A 15,442-nucleotide genomic window follows, 5' to 3' on the forward strand; every position below is an offset into this window, starting at 1 on the left:
TCGTGGTTATTCTGGTCATTAAGATCTTTTTTTGTATAATTCCTCTGTGTATTCTTGCCACCTTTTCTTAATCTCTTATAAATTGGTAATCTAGCAAGTAAACATGTTTCCACAGTTCTGTGAAACAGTCTAGCAAATTATTCAAAATGATAAGGGGGTCATGGGAATGTCTGATCTATAACCAGTTGCTCAGAAGTATAGGTAACAACCTGGACCTATGGTTGGCATCTTGAATTGGAGGGGTTGTTAGAACCTCAAATCTGAAGCTGGTTGGTCAGGAGCAGTTACAACCCAGGTTTGCGTTTGGTGCCTGAAGTGGAGGCAGTCCTACCCTTTACTTGTAGAATCTATGCTGTCTCTGGATAGAATTGAGTTGATTTCTCATCTGAGAATTGCTTGTTGACACACACATATTGGAACTGGGTCCAGGATCCAAAATGTTATTTACAATGTTAATTCACATTGTATTAGGTATTATAAGTAATATGGAGATGACTTAGAGTTTAGGAGAGAATGTGCATAGGTTAAGCAAATACAGGACATTTATAAAAGGGACTTGAGCATCAGTAGATTTTGGTATCCATGGGTGGGAGGTGGGGAGAGGCCCTGGTGGATATGAAGTGATGACTGTATTTTAATCTCCATTTGTTTGAGTCCTTTCCCTACGTCTCAGTTGGTTCATAGGAGGAGTAGCAAGTAAGATAATAAAAGTCATTTGTTGCCCTCTCCCCACCACCCCACATCAAAGACCAATAAATATTTATGTAGCCTTTCTTCCTTGGCCAATGGTTGCTATGCACTGCTTTATTAATTTCTTGACTTTAAGCCATTCTTATTTTCTAGTATAGTTCATACTCAATCATGATATGTTATTGTATTAAAATCATGTTGTATTACATTTGCTGTATATTTAGAATGTTTACATTGTCTTAACTGAGAAACAACTGCAGATTTCTATACTTTGTAAGATTTTGCTAGTAGGTTTATATTAGCTGAGTTAGAAAATTTTCTTCTTTTCCTAGGCTCTTTATATTTTCTTTTTTTTGAATGTTTAGAAGAATTCACCTGTAAAACTATCAAGATGGAAACCTTAAAAAAATAACACAATTTTTAATTATTTCTCAGCTTGGAGGTTTTTTGAGGTTTTCTAATTTTTTTTAGAATCTATCTTATCAATTTATATTTTCTGTAAAATACATATCATTAAGTTTTTTAACATTGCAGGAGACATAAGAGACATGGGTTTGATCCCTGGGTCAGGAAGATCCCTTGGAGTAGGAAATGGCAACCTACTTCAGTATTCTTGCCTGGAAAGTTCCATGGACAAAGGAACCTGGCTGACTATAGTCCATGAGTCACAAAGAGTCAGACACAGCTGAGGGCACATACACACACAAACACATACACACACACACATACACACAATATAGTTATATAATAGCTAATTAAAATTTTTTTATAGATATCTCATTTTAACATGCTAATTCTTTTTGTTGTTATTTAGATTTACCAGCATGTTTTATATATTTGATGTATTTAAAAGGTCCAGGTCCTAGCTTTTAACATTGTCTATAGATCTTTAATTTGCAATTACTTTTTTATGTATTGTATTAGTTTCTTTCTCCTGCTTTCCTTAAATTTTACAGCTCATTTTCAAATGTTTTGAGGTTTGAAATCATTTCTTTTCATTCATTTGTATTTAATAATAGAAACGACACATAGGCTAGTGTTTTGTAGATTGGCTTTGATCCTTTACTGTAAGTTTTAACACACTAAATTTCATTGTTCTTATTTTCTGTGTAGTCTCTCAACTATCTTTACTATCTGTAAACTTTCTCTTTTGTTCATGAGTTGCTTAGAAATAATTGAACTTATTTTCTTTAAACCTACAATCTCTTTTCATTTATTTTTCCTTGTGTTCAGGGAACCATTTTAGTTTCAGACTCAGACTTTCTTCATCCAATTAAAACTTCTTTTATATTTACATTAGTACTTCTTTGGCTTTTTTTTCTCTTTTTTAGTAATATAGGCATATTGAATTCCTTCCTTCTGTCAACCCAAATGAAGAGATAAACTGAGACAAGCTCAAATTACAAGACACTGAGTTTATTCGAGAATAGAAAAGGAATAGCAATTTGGGAAATACATGCTGTGGCAAGCTACAGACAAGTCTTTTGAGGGTTTGGGATGGGTTGTTGTTATGGGCAAGGAGTGCAAAAAGAGAAGTCCAGCCAGAGACCAAGTAAGTTCACTGGCTTGAGAATGGCCAGGGATTTTTAGCAGATGTTCATTGGTCAGGAGATAATCCTTAGTCATTTGTAAATGAAGCATTTATGGGAAGGCAGTCTCTCAGTTCTTAAGTACCATTCTTCGGAGGGTGCACGTGTGAGATTCTCCATTTCAGAGTCTCCCGTTCCATTTTAGATGGAAATTCTTTCATGTGTCTGTACCTCATCTTTTCTTTCATCATTTTAATCTGTTTTTCTTTATTTGGGCTCTTGGACAATTTATTGAACATGTCAAACTCTCAAAATTTACTTTGCTAAAATATGCAAACTTTTCTTCAAGAGGTCTTGCACTGTTTCTTATTTGATAGCCATCTTTTTTTTTTTTTTTAATCTCCTTTAAATGATAGTTGAGTTGGGCTTTTTCATTACTGACCATATTGGTTACATAATGTGGTACATTCTAGAATCTGACTGAGTAAACAAAGTTTGAAAATTTACTTCTTAGAGTAAGTTCTAATGTTTCAGAGCAGTCCCCTTCCTTTGTCCTAAAAATAACTGATGTGCCTAATGATTTTTCTGTCTCCTCAGACACACCTGAGACAAAAAAAATTCTCTCATTACCCACAAATAGAAGCTGATCAAGGACTATGTGGGTTTTCTTTCTAGCATAAAAACACACAAATAGGAAGAGTTAAGATTTACTGTAATCATACTTGCTAGTTCAGAGGTACAGTGGCCTGGGGAGAAATAGGAAGTATCTGAAGCCAAAGACAGCAAGTAGTGGCCAGGAATTAGCTGGCAGAGGACCACCATTCTTTGCCTGGCACAGCTGCATCTGTTAGAAGTTAGCCAATGAAGAGCCCCATTCCTTACCTAGTGGGCCAAATAGGCAGGGAGTAAATGCCACTTTGGGCGCCTCTGCTTGCCATGACCTCCTGGAACCAGTTGTGTTTCCCAGAAGCGGTAATAGGATCCACATTGTTCCACTGACTTGGATGGTGGAAAAGGGAAAGGGCTGGTGGCTCACATGGATTTTGCCAGGTCTTCTGCATTTGCTCTCAGTACTTCACCTGTGAAGGATCATGTGTTCCATCCACCATTTCTTTATTTCAATCCTGTTTATTCAAGCAACTCTAAATTCCTCAAAGTTTCTCTGAGAGGAAAAAAATCACTGCTTCCTGGGTTATCAGATTTAATGAAGTTACTCCTTACTTTTATATTTCATTGGTAATTTTATTTCAAGTAGTATGATCATTAGTCTTATATAATTAACTAATACTCTTTGTTAATGTAGAACTTTTCTGTCAGTTTTTGACATTAAAATGCCTTCTGTTGACATTCCACAATATGGTTCTATACTTTCTGTTTTATCTCTTCCTCTGATTATGAAGTCTCTGAAAACAGTGCTTAGCAACTGAGTCAGTTTGTCCTTTGACATCTGGGAAAATACTAGACTTACTTTTGTCCATGAGTGGAAGAAAAGTCTATGCTGCTCTCTTCACATTTTCCCCAGCTTCCAGCATATTCTAAAACAGCTGCAAAGAGAGTTTTGTTCCAGGACTTCAGAGATTCTTTTAGCCATTTTGTTCAGAGAGAATGTATTTCCTCCATGGATTAACAATAATCCATTTCATTTTGTGTAATAAATTTCTTTCACTTTAAATATAAAGAGTAGGCTATGTTGGAGGTTCACTTTTTTTGCCCCAGTTTTATTGAAGTACAGCACTGTATAAATTTAAGATACACAACATAATGATTTGACTTACATACATCATGAAAGGATTATAACAATAGGTTTAGTGACCATCCATCATTTCATATAAACATTAAAGAAACAGAAAAAATATTTGTCTCTTTGATGGGCACTTGCAGGATTTATTCTCTTATGAACTTTCATTTATAAAGTAGAGCAGGGTTAATTATCTTATCATGTTGGACATTACATCATTAATACTTATAACTGGAAATGTTATACCTTTTGACTACCTTCATCTAACTCCCCCTCCCTGTCCCCTCACCTTCTGCATGCCTGCCCTGTTTCTCAGTTGTGTCTGACTCTTTGTGACTTCAATGATGGTAACTCATCAGGCTCCTTTTGTCTGTGGGATTATCCTGGCAAGAAAACTGGAGTGGGTTGCTATTTCCTTCTCCAGGGGATCTTCCTCACCCAGGGATCAAACCTTCGTCTTCTGTGGCTCCTGCATTGGCAGGAGGATTCAAAACCCATCCCCTCACCTCTGGTAGCCACAAATTATGATCTTTTTTCCTATGAGATTTTTTTGTTCATTTGTTATTGAAGTATAATTGACCTATGACACTATATTATTTCCTGGTGCATACAATAGTGATTCAATATTTCCAAACATTTCAAAATGATCACCATAATAATTCTAGTTGCCATCTGCTACTATACAAAGATATTGCATAATTATTGACTATATTCCCCATGCTTCCCATTTCATACTGTGACATTTATTTTGTACCTCTTAATTTCTCTCACTTTTCTCCTCCCTCTCCCATCTCCCCTCTACCAACTACTTTTTGTTCTCTATATCCATGACTCTATTTTTATTTGATTACATTTGTTCATTTGTTTTGTTCTTAGATTCCACATATAAGTGAAATCATACAGTATTATTTCCTTGTCTGACTTGTTTTACTTAGCATAGTACCTTCTAGGTCCATCTGTGCTGTCCCAAATGGCAAGATTTCATTCTTTTTTATGGCTGAGTAATACTGCACTGTGTATCTGGGTGTGTATCTCACGTTTTTATCCATTCATCTATCCATGGTCACTTAATTACTTTCATATCTTAGCTATTGTAAATAGTGCTGCAATAAACACAGGCATACATTAATCATTTCTAATCAGAGTTTTCCTTTTCTATAGACTAAATACCTAGGAGTAGAAATTCTGGATCATATGGTAGCCTATTTTTAATTTTTTTTTTTTTTTTTTCAGAAATCTCCAAGACCCTGATGCTGGGAGGGATTGAGGGCAGGAGGAAAAGGGGATGACAGAGGATGAGATGGCTAGATAGCATCACTGACTCAATGGACATGAGTTTTGGGTAAACTCCAGGAGTTGGTGACGGACAGGGAGGCCTGGTGTGCTGTGATTCACAGGGTCGCAAAGAGTCGGACACAAATGAGTGACTGAAATGAACTGAACTGAATAACGTTTTCCACAGTGGCTGCATCTATTTACATTCTCACCAATGGTGCACAGGGGTTTCCTTTTCTCCATGTCTGGCCAGTGCTTAATATTTGTGGTCTTTTTTATAATAGCAATCCTGACAGGTATGAAAGGATATCTCATTGTGGTTTTGGTTTGCATTTCCCTGATGATTAGCAATGTTGAACATCTTTTCATGCGTCTGTTAGCCATCTGTTGTCTTCTTTGGAAAAAAATATTTATTCAGGTCTTCTGCTATTTTTAAATCAGGCTTTTTGTTTTATTTTATTTTGAGTTGTATGAGTTCTTTGTATATTTTAGATATTAACCCCTGTTGGATATGCCATTTGCAAATATCTTTGGCCATTCAGCAGGCAGCGTTTTTATTTTGTTGATAGTTTCCTTTGCTGTGTAAAACCTTTTCGGTTTGATGTATTCATTTATTTTTGCTTTCTTCCCCCTTGCCTAAGGAGACATATACAGTCAATATTCCTAAGATTCATGTCACAGAGTGTATTACCTCTGTTTTCTTCCAGAAGTTTTATGGTTTCAGGTCTTATTAATATATTTAAGCCTTTAATCTATTTTGAGTTTGTGTATATGTTGTGAAAAAGTAATCCAGTTTGATTTTTTTACATGTAGTTGTCCACTTTTCCCAACACAATTTAGTGAAGAGCCTGTCTCTACCCCCTTGCTGCCTACTTTTTTGCAGGTTAATTGAGCTTATAAATATGGGTTTATTTCTGGGCTCTCTGATTCCATTCATCTATGTGTTTGCTTTTGTGCAAGTACCATACTGTTTTGATTACTGTATCTTTGTAGCATAGTTTGACATCAGGGGGCATGGTATATCCTCTTTTGTTCTTTTTTCTTAAGATTGTCTTGGCTATAGAGGATCTTTTGTTTCCATACAAATTTTAGAATTATTAGTTCTAGTTTTGTGAAAAATGCCATTGGTATTTTGATAGGGATTGCCCTGAATCTGTAAATTGCCTCAGATAGAATAGTCATCTTAACAATATTAATTCTTTTTTTTTTTTTTTTTGAGCTTTTTTTTAAAGATTTTTAAATTTTATTTTATTTTTAAACTTTACAATATTGTATTAGTTTTGCCAAATATCGAAATGAATCCGCCACAGGTATACCTGTATTCCCCATCCTGAACCCTCCTCCCTCCTCCCTCCCCATACCCTCCCTCTGGGTCGTCCCAGTGCACCAGCCCCAAGCATCCAGTATCGTGCATCGAACCTGGACTGGCGACTCGTTTCATACATGATATTATACATGTTTCAATGCCATTCTCCCAAATCTCCCCACCCTCTCCCTCTCCCACAGAGTCCATAAGACTGATCTATACATTGGTGTCTCTTTTGCTGTCTCGTACACAGGGTTATTGTTACCATCTTTCTAAATTCCATATATATGCGTTAGTATACTGTATTGGTGTTTTTCTTTCTGGCTTACTTCACTCTGTATAATAGGTTCCAGTTTCATCCATCTCATTAGAACTGATTCAAATGTATTCTTTTTAATGGCCGAGTAATACTCCATTGTGTATATGTACCACCGCTTTCTTATCCATTCATCTGCTGATGGGCATCTAGGTTGCTTCCATTATAAACAGTGCTGCGATGAACAATGGGGTACATGTGTCTCTTTCCCTCCTGGTTTCCTCAGTGTGTATGCCCAGCAGTGGGATTGCTAGATCATAAGGCAGTTCTATTTCCAGTTTTTTAAGGAATCTCCACACTGTTCTCCATAGTGGCTGTACTAGTTTGCATTCCGACAACAGTGTAAGAGAGTTCCCTTTTCTCTACACCCTCTCCAGCATTTATTGCTTGTAGACTTATGGATCGCAGCCATTCTGACTGGCATGAAATTGTACCTCATAGTGGTTTTGATTTGCATTTCTCTGATAATGAGTGATGTTGAGCATCTTTTTGTGTGTTTGTTAGCCATCTGTATGTCTTCTTTGGAGAAATGTCTATTTAGTTCTTTGGCCCATGAGTGTGATGTATCTTTTTATCTGTTTGTGTTTATCTTTTTATCTGTTTGTGTTTATCTTCAATGTATTTCACCAGTGTCTCCTACTTTTCCAAGTACAAGTCTTTTACCTCCTTCATTAGATTTATTCTCAAATATCTTATTCTTTTTGATGCAATTGATATTTCTCCATTAGCCATCCCATTGATTGATTAAGAGCTAAATCAATATTCCCTTTCTCTTTCACTCTTTAAATAACAGGATCAGTTCAGGGAGCTGTATCAGTAAGGATCGCTTTTGACTTCATAGAGTACTAAGTGAAGCTATTTTTCTCAGATAACTAGAAGTCTGGTAGTAATATGCCCAGGCTAGCATAGTCACTCGAAAATATTTTGAAGATCTGGCTGTCCATCCCTTTATCCTACTCTCCTTGGTGTGGGAGCTGCAGCCCTACAATTATGCCCTCATAGTCACAGAATTATTCCTGCACTCTGGGTTTAGAATTGGTGTTACAGAAGGGAAGGAAAAATGAGAAACAATGAAGATAATATTTTTCACTTTCTCTGTAAGAGACTTGGGTTTGTTCCCTGGGTTGGGAAGATCCCTGTAGAAGGGAAAGGCTACTCACTCCAGTATTCTGGCCTGGAGAATTTCATAGACTGTATAGTCCATGGGGTCACAAAGAGTCAGACATGACTGAGCAACTTTCACTATAATCCTCATTGGCCACAACTGTATTCCATAGACAGCTCTAGTTTCAAGGATGTTGGCATATTGAATTATTTTAGGTGGTTCATTGCCTCCCTTAACAAAATTGAGGACCTTTCAATAACAGAAACAAGCCACAGACATTGAATAGACAAAGAACATTATCTGTCGAACAGCCTTCTCTGAGAGAAGCATCTTCTTTGCTCTAAATAGTGTATATCTAGAGACTGGTTCTATAACAGCTGATTCCTACTATTTACATGAGTTATATGTAATGGCTCTATAAATATCTGAACAACATGAATATTATGCTTATTTTAAATTATCACAGAAATAAATTTTGTCCCATGAACAATTTAAATACATTCTTCTTCACATAAACAATTTAAAAATTTTACACAATGTACTTACTGATATTCACCCTAAAATTTCTATTGAATTTACTACTTCAAATCTTTCATGTCATTTTCAAGAACACAATTTCCTCCAAACCTGTCATATTTCAGAATATCCCACTTGATATCTACTTTATTGAGAATACTCAAGCCATTTCTTCTCCTTTAAGTTCAGCTCTTCTCCTCAAAAACTGAACAGACCTAGCCTTTTGTCCACAAGAAGGGAAAAAAAGATAAGATCTCTATTTTAAGAGTAATTTTTAAAAATTGCTGTTTTTTTTAAAATGAGCATCTTATTTTACAGTAGCTTATGATTTACAGAAAATTTGCAAAGATAGTACAGAGAATTCCCATAAACCCCATTCAGTTTCTCTTGTAATTAACATCTTGCACGTAGGCATGCTGAGTCACTCAGTCATGTCCAACTCTTTGCAACCCCACAGACTGTAGCCTGCCAGGTTCCTCTATCCGTGGGATTCTCCAGGCAAGAATACTGGAGTGGGTTGCCATTTCCTCCTCCAGGGGATCTTCCTGACCCAGGGATTAAACCCACATCTCCTGCATTGCAGGCAGATTCTTTGTCACTGAGTCTCCAGAGAAGCCCATAGTATAATACATTTGTCACAATTGATGAGCCAATATTGACACTTTATTAACTTATTCCTTTTTTTGTCCATGCCATACAACTTGAAGGATTTAGTTCCCCAACCAGTGATCAAACCTGGGCTCTGGCAGTAACCACTGGATCACTAGGGAATTTCCAATACTTCATTAACTAAAGTCTATACTTTATTCATATGTTTGTTTTTACCTGATGCCCCTTTTCTATCCTAGAATCACATTCAGAATACCACATTACAATTAGTTGCCATATCTGCTTAGATTCCTCTTGTAATTTTGTAAAATATCTCTAAGATGGATAATGATCACACTGGGATTATAAATTTGGGGGAGGAAGACCACAGAGGTAAAGTACTTTTCATCACATTATATCAAGGGTACATGCTGTCACTATGACTTTATTGTTGATATTAGCCTTGATCCTTTACTGAGGTAGTGTCTTCAAGTTTCTCTCCTGTAAAGTTATTTTTTTCTGGGTTGTTCTCTTTGGACTGAAGTCATTAGACATATCCCATGCTTAAGAAGTAGGGAGTTAGTCTCCTGCTTCTTGAGGGGGAGAGTAGTTACATAAATCATTTGGAATTCTTCTGCTTGGGAGATTTGTCTATTCTCCCCAAATTATTCCTTTATAATCATTTATTTATATCCTCATGGACTCACAGGTATTTATTTTATCCTCTGGATTATAATCCAATACTATATTATGTCATGGTTCAAACTGTTCCAATTCTTGCCATCAGGAGCTCTTCAGTTGAATCTGGTGCCCTTTGACATACTCCCATCACTGGTATCTGTGTTTTTGTTTGTTTGGTTAGTTTTTTCAGCATTTCCATACTTTTTTGGCACTATATGTTATTCCAAGATCATCTCCTACCCAAGCCCTGGAATCAGCTATTTCTCCAAAAAACTTTGGCTCCTTTTACTAGAAAATGGTATTAGAAACTACAACCTGATTTAATATCATTTCACAATGTGTATAAATCAAAATCAAACCATCATACTGTACCTTGAATTTATATATTGATGCACATCAATTATTTCCCAATAAACTTGGAAAAAATACACAATGTACCCTCTTCCCTAAAAGACAGAAAGGAATCGAGACCTGGATGATAGGTACAAATTTACTTTTAGGTGCCAATTGTGATATAGTGTGGGAAGTGCACTTGAATTGGATTCAAACTTGGGAAAAACAGATTCAAACTTGGTTCTATCATTTTTTAACTGTGTATTTTTTACTATGTTACTTAAATTCTAGGATGCTTCATTTCCTTCTATGTAAGCAGCAGTAATAATAGCTAATATCTGTAAAACAGGGTTTCTCAGCCTTGGCACTATTGACATATGTGTCAGATGAGTCTTTGTTGGGAGGCACCATCCTGTGCATTGTAGCACATTTAACAGCATCTCTGGTCTCCACCCACCAGCTGCCAGTGGCATGCACCTGTCAAAAATGATTCCAGACATTGCTAAATATCCACTTGGGAACAAAACTACCCCACTTGAAAACTGCTGCAGCAGAATAGTCTCAGGAATTAAAGATTTCAGATACATTATTTCTTTAGTGCTTACAAAACCCCCATGAGATTGAAATTATTTTACAGATAAGGAAAGTGAAAGAAAAAGTAAAAAACTTTCTCAGGTGTTCCTAGCTAATTAGATATGCTGAGGTTTGAACCTTAGAAAGTCTAACTACAAAACTCATGGTCTTAACAGCAATACCACAATGGCCTTTATAAAAGATATAAATAATAATTCTGCCCTTACAGAGCTGTAATGAGAATTAAATGGAATATCATCTGTAAGAACATCTCATATGGTACTTAGGGATGAGGAGGCATTCAGTAAATGTTGGGGAAATCTGTGTATCTGAATCACCTCTTTCCTCCACAGCAAGCTTTCTCTACTTACTATACTTCTGGTATTTCCCTTTTGTTCTTACTTCTACAAGTTTCTTACCTTCTGCCTACAAATATACTTAGATCTTTTCCTAAGGAAAAAGAATTTTCCCTTCATTTGTTTTCTCTTTCAAGGTATTATATTTTAACATAATATTCATATCTATTTCCCCTTCATAATCATTTACTCATTTCATAATGCTTTAAAGTCTGACTCCCTTGCTGCCTGTGAATTCCTGCCGACCTAATCAGGGTGATAGCACCAAAGGGAGTTTGACAGACACATATATTCACCCTCTCTTTATACAGATGAGAAGGTTGAAGCAATGCTTCATGATATGCCAAGGACACATAACCAGTTATTTTTATAAAAGCCCTTCGTGTTTTCATCCCTATGGGTCTCTGCTTCATATGCAGTTGCTAAACATTCCTTTTTAAAACTTCCTTTTTTTAATTTTTGTGACATCTATTTTATATTATGTTTTCTGTGTGTGTTAGTCGCTCAGTCATGTCCAACTCTTTGCAAGCCCATGGGCTGTAGCCCGCCAGGCTCCTCTGTCCATGGAATTCTCCAGGCAAGAATACTGGAGCGGGTTGCCATTTCCTATTCCAGGGGATCTTCCTGACCCAGGGATCAAACCCAGGTCTCCTGCATTGCAAGCAGACTCATTATAGTCTGAGCCACCAGGAAAGAATTATGTTTTCTACCATGTATCCAACCTTAACCTTTTCCACATTCTTAACTAGTTTCTTTTCTTCTCTGACATATAAACATTCAGTAAGGTGATTCCCTTAACTATGCTTAATCTATTTTCATTAACTGTTTTGTCTCCCATGACCCCAGCAGTCATATATATTTCTCTCAGATCTATACGTTTTACCTACTCCATATTCTGAGCCACAGGCTCACAGCTTCAATTACCTAACGAGAATTCTTACTTAGATGTCCTACAACTACCTTGAACAGCATCTATAAATTGGAAGCCATCATTTTTACCACTAAAGTATTCCTTTTAACATTCTCAGTTTTCTGGCTAGGAAACAAATCATTGTTAGCTATTTTAATCTTCTTTTAAATCTCTATCACCCTATATCAACTATTAGTCAGATTCTATATATTTTTACCTCTGAGGTCTTTAGTGTTTCTTTGTTTCACTCCAATTTCTATTACTCTAGTTTAAGCTTTTTAAAATTATGCCTGGAATGTTTACATAATACAATAAACAGCCTTCTCCTTCAGTTTTTTTCTTCTCCAAATAATCTTGAAAACCATAACACATTAAGCTGTTGAAAAGCAACACAGTATGTGAGTACTGTGATAGGTGGCTCAAAAACTATCAATGGCTCCCCATTACCGAAACACCTGCAGTTCAATACAAGACCTGTGCAGTTCAACACACTAGCCACTAACCACCTGTGGCTATTGAGCCCGAAGCATGGTTATTAAAAAGTTAGATGATGCAACTAGAGATTATCATACTAAGTGAAGTCAGAAAGAGAATGACAAATACCATATGATATCACTTATATGTGAAATCTAAAATATGACACAAATTAATCTATGAAACATAAACAGAGGTATGGACATAAGAGAATAGACTGGTGGTGGAAGAGGGATAGACTGGGAGTCTGGGATTAGCAGATGCAAACTGGTATATATAGAATGGATAAGCAACACGGTCCTACTGTACAGCACAGGGAGCTATATTCAATATCCTGTGACAGAGCATAATGGAAAAGAACATGAAAAGGAATCCATGCGTAACTGAGTTATTTGCTGTACAGTAGCAATTAACACAACATTGTGAATCAATTATACTTCAATAAAAAACGCGAGATGAACTGGAAGTGTAAATACATACTGAGTTTTGAGGCTAGACCCAGACATTATAAAATATTAAAATATCTTCACGATTTTTTATATATATATATATATATATATATATATATATATATAGTATTTATTGACTATGCCAAAAGCTATGGTTTTTCCAGTGGTCATATATGGATGTGAGAGTTGGACTATAAAGAAAGCTGAGCACAGAAGAATTGATGCTTTTGAACTGTGGTGTTGGAGAAAACTCTTGAGAGTCCCTTGGACAGCAAGGAGATCCAACCAGTCCATTCTAAAGGAGATCAGTCCTGCGTGTTAACTGGAAGGACTGATGTTGAAGCTGAAATTCCAATACTTTGGCCACCTGATGCGAAGAGCTTACTCATTTGAAAAGACCCCAGTGCTGGGAAAGATTGAGAGCAGGAGGAGAAAGGGACGACAGAGGATGAGATGGTTGGATGGCATCACCAAATCAATGGACATGGGTTTGGGTGGACTCCAGGAGCTGGTGATGGACAGGGAGGCCTGGTGTGCTGTGGTTCATGGGATCGCAAAGACTCAGACACGACTGAGTGACTGAACTGGATATATTATATGTTTACATGGTAATACTATGGATGTGTTGTGTTAGAGCACATTGTTAAAATTAATTTTGCCTTTATTAAGTGAGTAATAGAAATTAAAAATTGCATATGTGGTTCAAATTATGTTTCTATTAGACAGTGATGGCTCAGACAGTCACACACTGTTTGGATTTTCATGCTAAATCCACTGTAATTTCCCAACAGTAGATGATTGCTATTCCCTAACCATGCCCTCATTTTTTAAAAATTTGTTTCTTTTTAACTGAAGGAGATTTGTGTTGGTTTCTGCCATACATCAACATGAATCAGCCATAGGTATATGTATGTCCCCTCCTTCTTGAACCTCCCTCCCAACTCCCAGCCCATCCCACACCTCTAGGTTATTACAGAGCACTGGTTAGAGCTCTCTGAATCATACAGCAAGTTCCCACTGGCTATCTATACATCAGTTCAGTCGCTCAGTCATGTGTGACTCTTTGCGACCCCATGAATTGCAGCACGCTAGGCCTCCCTGTCCATCACCAACTCCTGGAGTTCACCCAGACTCACGTCCATCGAGTCAGTGATGCCATCCAGCCATCTCATCCTCTGTCGTCCACTTCTCCTCCTGCCTCCAATCCCTCCCAGCATCAGAGTCTTTTCCAATGAGTCAACTCTTCGCATGAGGTGGCCAAAGTACTGGAGTTTCAGCCTTAGAATCATTCCTTCCAAAGAAATCCCAGGGCTGATCTTCAGAATGGACTGGTTGGATCTCCTTGCAGTCCAAGGGACTCCCAAGAGTCTTCTCCAACACCACAGTTCAAAAGCATCAATTCTTCAGCGCTCAGCTTTCTTCACAGTCTAACTCTCACATCCATACATGATCACTGGAAAAACCATAGCCTTGACTAGATGGACCTTTGTTGGCAAAGTAATATCTCTGCTTTTCAATATGCTATCCAGGGTGGTCATAACTTTTCTTCCAAGGAGTAAGGGTCTTTTAATTTCATGGCTGCAGCCACCATCTGCAGTGATTTTGGAGCCCCCAAAAATAAAGTCTGACACTGTTTCCACTGTTTCCCCATCTATTTCCCATGAAGTGATGGGACCAGATGCCATGATCTTAGTTTTCTGAATGTTGAGCTTTAAGCCAACTTTTTCACTCTCCACTTTCACTTTCATCAAGAGGCTTTATAGTTCCTCTTCACTTTCTGCCATAAGGATGGTGTCATCTGCATATCTGAGGTTATTGCTGTTTCTCCTGGCAATCTTGATTCCAGCTTGTGCTTCTTCCAGCCCAGCGTTTCTCATGATGTACTCTGCATATACGTTAAATATGGTAGTGTATATATTTCCATGGTACTCTCTCCCTTCATCCCACCTTCTCCTTCCTCTGTATCCATAAGCCTGTTCTCTATCATGCCCCTACTTGTTACCACGTTCATGCCTCTGCTCATTCTGTTTGCTTCTAATATAGCTTCCTGTCCCCTATTCCTGCCCATTAGGACTCTTTTATTAATGAATAACTAAAACCTAATTCAAGAAACTATAAGCAAAACACATTTTACTGGCTGTGTAGCTGAAAAGTCTAGATATTAATATGAGAAACAGTTGCACACGGAGGCTTGGATAATGTTATCACGATGTGAAGTTCATTCTCATCCTCCCTACCTTTTTCTTTTTTCTCTCTCTGCCCCCATTCATTTCTTTCTCTTCATCTCTCACCTCTTCTTTCCTTTGTGTTGGTTTCAATTTACTTTCAAAATCTCTCTATGTAGTAACTTGGAGCAACATGGTCCTACCATACAGCACAGGGAACTATATTCAATATTCTGTGATAAAGCATAACAGAACTAAAAAAAAAAGCATAACAGAAAAGAACATGAAAAAATGTATGTATAACTGAGTTACTTTGCTATACAGCAGTAATTAACAAAACATTGTGAATCAATTATACTTCAACAAAAAACATGAGATGAGCAGGAAGTGTAAAATACATACTGAGTTTTGAGGAGAGTAGTAACTTGGAGGGGACAA

Source organism: Bos mutus, chromosome 6, assembly GCF_027580195.1.
Source record: "Bos mutus isolate GX-2022 chromosome 6, NWIPB_WYAK_1.1, whole genome shotgun sequence".
Taxonomy (NCBI): Eukaryota; Metazoa; Chordata; class Mammalia; order Artiodactyla; family Bovidae; genus Bos; species Bos mutus.